The 7,773-nt window shown below is 45.4% G+C and overlaps 1 long non-coding RNA gene across 1 annotated transcript; it reads right to left on the reverse strand.

Annotated features, from left to right (window-relative positions):
• Positions 1–1,954: 1,954 nt before the first annotated feature.
• LOC119817949 lies at positions 1,955–5,737 on the reverse strand. Its single transcript, XR_005285974.1, has 3 exons — positions 5,610–5,737; positions 4,125–4,235; positions 1,955–2,805 (listed from the first exon to the last, which is right to left on the reverse strand). It is a non-coding gene; the product is annotated as an uncharacterized LOC119817949 (long non-coding RNA).
• Between the last annotated feature and the right edge of the window lie 2,036 nt (positions 5,738–7,773).

Raw genomic sequence — 7,773 nt, forward strand, 5'->3', positions numbered from 1 at the left:
TTCTGATGGTCTCCGGAGTTTGTCTGTCTGTCTGTCTGTCAGTCAGTCAGTCAGTCAGTCATCTGTCTTACTTAAGGTTTCTATTACTATAGAATATTATACTACTATATACTATAGAAGAGACACCATGACCGCTGCAGCTCTTATAAAGGAAAACATTTAACTGAGGTGGCAGCTTACAGTTTCAGGCATTTAGTCCATTATCATGATGGCTGGCAGCATGACGGTGTACAGGCAGACATGGTGCTGGAGAAGTAGCTGAAAGTACTACATCTTGCAAGCAACAGGAAGTCAACTGTGACACTCTTTTCCTTATAGAACAGCCTAGGAGTGGCTATTAAACCAATGGACAGAGTCAGTATTAGGCTGTCTTTAAATCTCTTCTGCCAGTGAAACTAGTTCAAAACTCTTCCTCCTGGATTGGCCTGTGGGCAAGTCTGTGGGGTATTTTCTTGATCAATGGTTGATGCAGGAAGGCCCAGCTCACTGTAGGTGGCGCCATCCCGGAGCTGGTGCTTCTGAGTGCTGTAAGGAAACAGGCTGAGTAAGCCACCATGAACGAACCAGTAAGCACCACTCCTCCATGACCTCTGCATCAGCTCCTCCCTGACTTCACTGGATAATGAACTACACCTTTGCCTCCCCAAGCTGCTTTTGGTCATGGTGTTTTATCTCAGCAATAGAAAAGGAGCTAAGACAATTAGTAAAGTTGAATATTGGGTTCTCCAGGAAACTGTACTTCATGGTGAGCAATCCACGCAGAACAGACACTAGTCAAACCACCAGTCACTGCCTCGTGACTTCTTACGCTACTTTCTTTTTTTTTTTTTTTTGTCTCTGGTCAGTTGAAAAGAAGACAGGACCATTTTCATAGGAGAGCCATTTTGTGACAGGACTGGCTAGTCATTAGTCTGGTTTGAGACAGTCTTCCAGGAAGGACATGATGGACCTATATACAATGCAAGCTATTCTGCTTCTCTGTTTTAATTTTTTGAGACAGGTTTTCTCTGTGTAATCCTGGAAGTCCTGGAACTCACTCTATATACCAAGCTGGTGTTTGTTGAACTCAGACATTCATGTAGTGGAACAATCTTTGTACACTGTAAATATGTATTACTCTCATTGGTTAATAAAGAGATGACTGGCCTATAGCTGGGCAGGAGAGATTGGGTGGGAGAGCCAGACTAGGAGGATGCTGGGAAGAAGAAGGGTGGAGTCTCAGGAGTCCTGAGCCAGATGCAGAGGAAGCAGGACATGTAGAAAATGAACAAGCCATGAGCCACATGGTAGAACTTAGATAAAAAATATGGAAAGATATATGGGTTAATTTAGGTTGTAAGAGTTAGTTAGTAGCAAGCCTAAGCTATTGGACAAGCATTTATAATTAATATTAAGTCTCTGTGTGGTTATTTTGGAGCGGCTGGCAGGACAGAGCTGAGCAGTGGCCCTGACAAAAAAAAAGTCTGTCTACAGATTCACCTGCTATACAGTCCCAGCTGTCCACCATGTGATGGTTCATCGGTTGGGCAAGGGGCTGGAGATTGAAACACACACACACACACACACACACACACACACACACACACACAGAAACATGGGTCATCCTGAAACAAGAATGCCAATTTTATTGTGTTCCAGGGCAGTTTATATAGGGTTCTCCTTGACTAATGGCCACGTCCAGCTCTTGAGAGTTTTCAGCTGCAAGCTCACAAGAAACCACTCCCCTGACATCAGGAACTCTTGAGGGTCTCATGCTCAGAGAAGTTGCAAACATAGGAAAACAAATTGTTTACTACGGCAGGCAAGGGGGTCACAGAAAATTCAAGGTCTGAGGGTCTGCAGTCCCCAACAACCTGCCTTTACCTCCAGAGTGCTGGGATTAAAGGCATGTAATGACCAATACTACCACCACTACCACCACCACCACTACCACCACCACTACCACCACCACCACCCAGCTATGTTTTGTTCTTTTCATATAACATAGCTTCAAGGAACTCTAGATATGATCTCCTCTAACTCCATCTTTTCTAAGGCCAAAGGAGCAAATGTAAATAGCCCAGGGGTCCCCCCGGAAGAAATAAAGTATATATTCTTGAGTCAGACAGACCATGCCTGAGTATTGGGCATGACTGTCAAATGCCTCTATTCCCAACACTCAGGGAGGCTGAGGCAGGGACATCAGGAGTTCAAGGCCAGCCTCAGCCACGTAGGGAGTCTGAAGCAAAGAAGTAAACTAATACCCAAACAAATCAACAATGTACTTATAGCCCAGTCCTGCCTTTGTCTAGTTTATGGTCTTAGGGCAGAGAGCTGAATGTTCCACTGTAGCGTTTGCCAGGGGGCTCAGATAGTCTAGATAAAGAAAACACTCTGTTCAAAGAGGGAGGAGACAGGAAAGGTCCAGCTGCAGAAAGGAGGAGATTAGAGGGAAGCAAAGAGGCTACTCTGGCAGGGTGGAACTGGAGCATCTGATGTTAAGAGGGAGGAGAAATGTTGGTGGGATGGGGGAGGGGCTGTTCTCCCGCTAGCCAGTGCCCGCCCCCTCCTTAGTATCACTTTGTGTGACCAGCATGCCTGAAGGAGGCCATGGCTTAATCTTAGTAGACACTAACTTCAGACACAGGCTTCAACGCACTTTTAGCATTGCTACAAACTGACACAACATGCCACCAGCTGCATCTGCGTAGGCTTTATGGCTCAGGAAGGCAGACTGGGCAGTGTCTGGGAAGTCGCTGACACCTGAGATTCCCTCAAGCTCCCCTGTCAGCTCAGCTCTTCATTTCAGTGCTCAGTAAGACTCTCCTGAAAAATAAGGCCATGCACATGTCTAAGTCATTCCAGTCCCATTTCTATGTGTATCACATTATTCTAACTGTTCAATTTATTGATTCATTTATCTTCCCCAGAAACTTTCAAAATAGGCTCTTCTTTCAACTTCTCAAAGCTTTGGCCAGGTGTGGTAGCACACACCTTTGATTCCAGTACTGGGAAGGCAGAAGCAGGCAGATCCCTATGTGTTTGGAGCTAGCCTGGTCTAAATAGCTAGCTCCTGGCCAGCCAGGGATACACAGTGAGCCCTAGCATAACATACATAAAAAAACATAGGTAAGTGTACAGCTTGATAGTTTCAGAGTATATATACATAATAAATCCCTATAATAAAAACCAAAACTCCTCCGGGACCCCAACTCCAATGGTAGCCCCCTTTTTTGGTCTCAACACAGAAACAAATATCATCCTTACCTGTTTTTTGCTCTCTCTCTCTCTCTCTCTCTCTCTCTCTCTCTCTCTCTCTCTCTCTCTCTCTCTCTCTCTCTCTCTCCTCTCTCGCCTTGAAGTCTTTAAGTAGACCAGGCTGGCCCTGAATTCACAGAAGTCCACCTGGCTGTGCCTCCTGAGTGCTGAGATTAAAGCTGTGTGCCACCATGCTTGGCCCCATCCTTACTTTTTTTTTTACCTTTTTAATTTATTTGGGTTTTTTGGGGAGGCAGGGGGAGGTACTAGGTGCTGTGGTATGCTTGTAAAGTCAGATGACAGCTAGGAGAATCACTTCTTTCTCTTTCTACCGTGTGGGTTCTGGGAAACCTCGCTCAAACCATCATGGTTGGCAGCAGACACTTCAGTCTTTTGAGCCATCTTGTCCCCACCTTCACAACCCCTTTAAGTAGTATTTTGCTTCATAGTCCAGGCTGTCTGGAGCTCACTATGTGTAGCTCAGGCTAGTCTTGAACTCCTGGTAGTCTTCTTGTCTCCGCTGACCCAGGGCTGGGATTATAGGTGTGTGCTGTCTCACACCGTTCGCTGCCTTTACTTTGTGTGTGTATGTGTGTTATATATGCTTATGAATGTATGTGCAGGTGCATGTACCTCTGTGTAGAGAGAACAGAGGACACCACAGGGTGCCCTGCTCTGTTCCTCTGTCCCTCCCACCTTATTCTTTGGAGAGAGGATCTCTCTCGCTGAACCTGGAGTTAGGCTGGAGCCCAGTAAGCCCCAGTGGTTCTCCTCTTTCCCCTTCTTCCCTCAGTGCTGAGCAGCCATACCTGGCTTTTTATGTAGGTGCTGGGATCCAAACACAGGCCCTCTTGCTGGCACAGTAAGCCGCCTCACCAGTCCCTTACCTGTAACATCCGAGTTTAACAGGCATGGTAACGTGACTGTAAATCCTGATCACACACCTCTAATTCCAGCATTCAGGAGGTGGAGTGGAGGATCAGCAGTTCAGGGCCAACCTATACAACACAATGAATTTGAGAGTAGCCTAGGCTACACAGTGAGGCCCTGTCTCAAAAAAGAAAAGAAAAGAAAAGACCAATAAAAGGAACAGTCAAATAACTTTTTTCTAGATGAGGAAGTATTGGGATGTAGTGTTATCTACATTTTACAGGTGAGGGAACCAAAACAAAAATTAATTAAGCAACTAGCTCAGGTCATCTACCTGGCATCTAATCTTGGCCAAGTTGCTGCTTGGCCATGTGACAGATCAGGTGTCTGTCCTGAAGCTGTTTCTTCATAAAAAAAAAAATGGTGGTAATGATTCCATGCTACCCACGCGCTACAGTGTTGTGAGGTTTTACCAGTCCTCTGAGGTCCTGACTCAGTAGGCCAGGAGAAGGAGGCAGAAAGCCTCAGACCGTGGGAACCAGTGTTGTGAAAATAGCTACGCTGGGCATAGTTCATGCCGTATTCCTAATTCTCAGGAAGCTGAAGCAGGAGGATCACTGCAAGTTTGAGGCCAGCCTGGGCTCCATGGTGAATTTAAAGCTAGCCTGGGCTACAGAGTGACACTTTGTCTCAAGAGAAAAAAAAGAAAAGCAGCTTGAAGCCACCCCTATTCTCGGGAATTCTTTCTTGTTCATTCTTTCTCCCTTCCTTCCTTCCTTCCTTCCTTCCTTCCTTCCTTCCTTCCTTCCTTCCTTCCTCCCTTCCTTCCTTGTTTTGGTTTCTGAGACAGGGTTTTTCTGTGCAACAATCTTAGCTGTCCTGGAACTAGCTCTGTAGATTAGGCAGCCGCAAACTCACAGAGATCCACCTGCCTCTGCCTCTGCTGGGATTAAAGGCATGTGCCACCACCGCCGGGCTCTTGTTTTTTCTTAAGGAATTTATTTGCTCTACTTGAGCGATGATGATGACAATGATAAAGATGACAGAAACATCTAGAGCCAGGCATAGTGGTCCTAAGGTTAAGAGAGGATTCAAGGTCAAGGTCAGCCTGGGCTATACAGTGAGTTCAAGACCAGTCAGGGACAATGTTTCAAAACCAACCAACCAAACCAACACACCTAAGAAATAGAATGATACTTGTAAAAGAGGAATTCTTTGCTCAAATTAAAATTTAATTTGACAACCATATACTGATCCCCCTGATCAAGCGGGCTTAACTGTGTATAATAATAATAACAGACATTCTTTTATAAGAAAGAGAAACTTGTTTTTGAGACAGGATGGTTTTGAACTCCTGATGCTCTTGCCTCCACATCCTACATGCTGGGTTACAGGGCACCTTACCTGGCTGAGAACTTTTAACTTTAAAAATTTCTATTTTACTTATGTGTGTATGTATATTTCCGTGTGGGTATGTGCATGTGGGTGCGGAGTGCACATACCTGCAGAGGCCCGAAGAGGACATTAGATCCCTGGAGCTGGGGTTACAGGTGGTTTCGCTGTAAGCTACGTGACACAGCTGCAAGGAACCAAGATCTGGTCCTCTGCGAGAGCAGCAAGCGTGCTTAACTGCCGCGCCATCTCTCCAGCCCTGGACAAGAACTTTCTGTTTTCAAACAAAAAAAGAATGTTAAGCCAGATGGTGGTGGAGCATGCCTTTAATCCCAGCACTCGGGAGACAGAGGCGGGTGGATCTCTGTGAGTTTGAGGCCAGCCTGGTCTACGGAGCAAAGTTCCAGGATAGGCTCCAAAACTACAGGGAAACCCTGTCTCAATAAATAAATAAATAAATAAATAAAGAGTACTATGTAGCCAGGCATGGTAGTTCATGCCTTTAATCCCAGCATTTGGGAAGCAAAAATTGGAAGATCTCTGTGAGTTTGAGGCCAGCCTGGTCTACATAGGGAGTTCCAGGCCAACCAGAGATACATGGTGAGATTTTATCTCAATAAACCAAAGAAAGTAAATCTTAAGGCAGACAAACAAACAAACTGTGTTTAAAAAAGGTAACCGAATCCAAAGCTACAGAGAAACCCTGTCTCAAAAAACCAAACCAAAACAAACAAACAAAAAAAGGCAACCGAAGTGCAGTCTCAAAGCAAGGCTGCTGAGTTCTAGATCCCAAAGGCGGCCACAGTGAGGAGGAGGTGGCCCTCCCTGGGGTAGGGGTGTACGATGGTTTCTGTCCGAGGTCTTAGAATACCCACTGAGAAAGAACGACACAAATCCTATGCTAAGATGTGGTCCAGGGACCAGAGCAAGCTGTGGAGTTTAAGGATTAAGATAGAGAGAGACGAGGACCCATGAGATCCACATCCCCGTCCAATCAAATCCTGACTGAAGTGTTCTTTACCAGCCCACCCCAACAGAAAGCTCTCCCCAGGATGCCTCACTCTCCCTTCATGGACTCCTCCCCTTCTGAGTGTTGTCTTTGCCACTGGCTCCCAGATCTCACACTGGTGAACGTGAAAAAGAAGGGGGCACCAATGCCCGTGTGTTCCACCCTTTGTGGGTTAGGAGAGCCTGATTCCTGATGAGTCCCTGCGGCCCTGTCTCTCACAGGCAAATGAAAACAGACGGGAAGTTTCACAACTTTATAGAGGGGAAGTGACTCACAGCCTTGAAAAGGGTTTTTTTTTTTTTTTTTTTTTTTTTTTTTTTTTTTTTGTAGGGGAAAGGGCAGAAAAAAAAGACGTCAGATTAAAAAAAGTCATCAGGGACGGGGTGGAACGACAGTGGACAGACCAGATATCTGCTTAGAGTAACACCAAACAGAAAGGAATTATTTGACTGTTTTTTCTTTTTATATCATCATCAGAAGAAGAATTGGAGTGGGTTGTGGGGACAGGATCTTGTTATGTAGCCTGGTTGGCTTAATACTCATTATGGTCTCAGACTTGTAGCAATCCTTCTGCCTCAGCCTCCTCAGTGTTTTGGCTTACAACCAAGTGTTACTTCAGTTCCTAGCAATGCAACATTGTCTTCCGGCCTCAAGTGGCGTATAAACACTCACACAAAACAAAATCTTTCAAAAAAAAAGCACTCAGAACTTCTTTGACATTTTGGACTTCTTCAGACTTTTTTTTTTTTTTTTTTTTTTTTGGTTTTTCGAGACAGGGTTTCTCTGCGGCTTTGGAGCCTGTCCTGGAACTAGCTCTTGTAGACCAGGCTGGTCTCGAATTCTTCAGACATTTTATGGCTTACTTTTTTGTTGTTGTTAACACAGTGGTGTCTTTTGCAGTGCTGGCGATCGATCCAGACGTACATTTTAACGAGCCAGTTTGGACCCTTGGACGCCTCAAAAAACAAAAGCAACACCGGCATGCTTTTTGCATGATGCAACATTGGTTAAGTGATTGACGTGGAGGTGACAGCTGCCCAGAGTTCAAATTCCACAGCTCCAGAAGCAGCTTCCATAAGCCTTGTTTAGTGGGATCCAGCGCTGTTGCTGCTTCCCTTACTCCATCCTCTGGTGACAGGGGACCTGCAGGACTAGGACATGAGGGAGTATCCTTCCTAAACCTGTTCCCTCTAGTTTTCCCTTGCAAGGAGTCAAAAGGCATGAACCTCTACCTTTCTCAGGAAAGACATTCTCTGAACCCTTAT

Source organism: Arvicola amphibius, chromosome 6, assembly GCF_903992535.2.
Source record: "Arvicola amphibius chromosome 6, mArvAmp1.2, whole genome shotgun sequence".
Classification (NCBI taxonomy): domain Eukaryota; kingdom Metazoa; phylum Chordata; class Mammalia; order Rodentia; family Cricetidae; genus Arvicola; species Arvicola amphibius.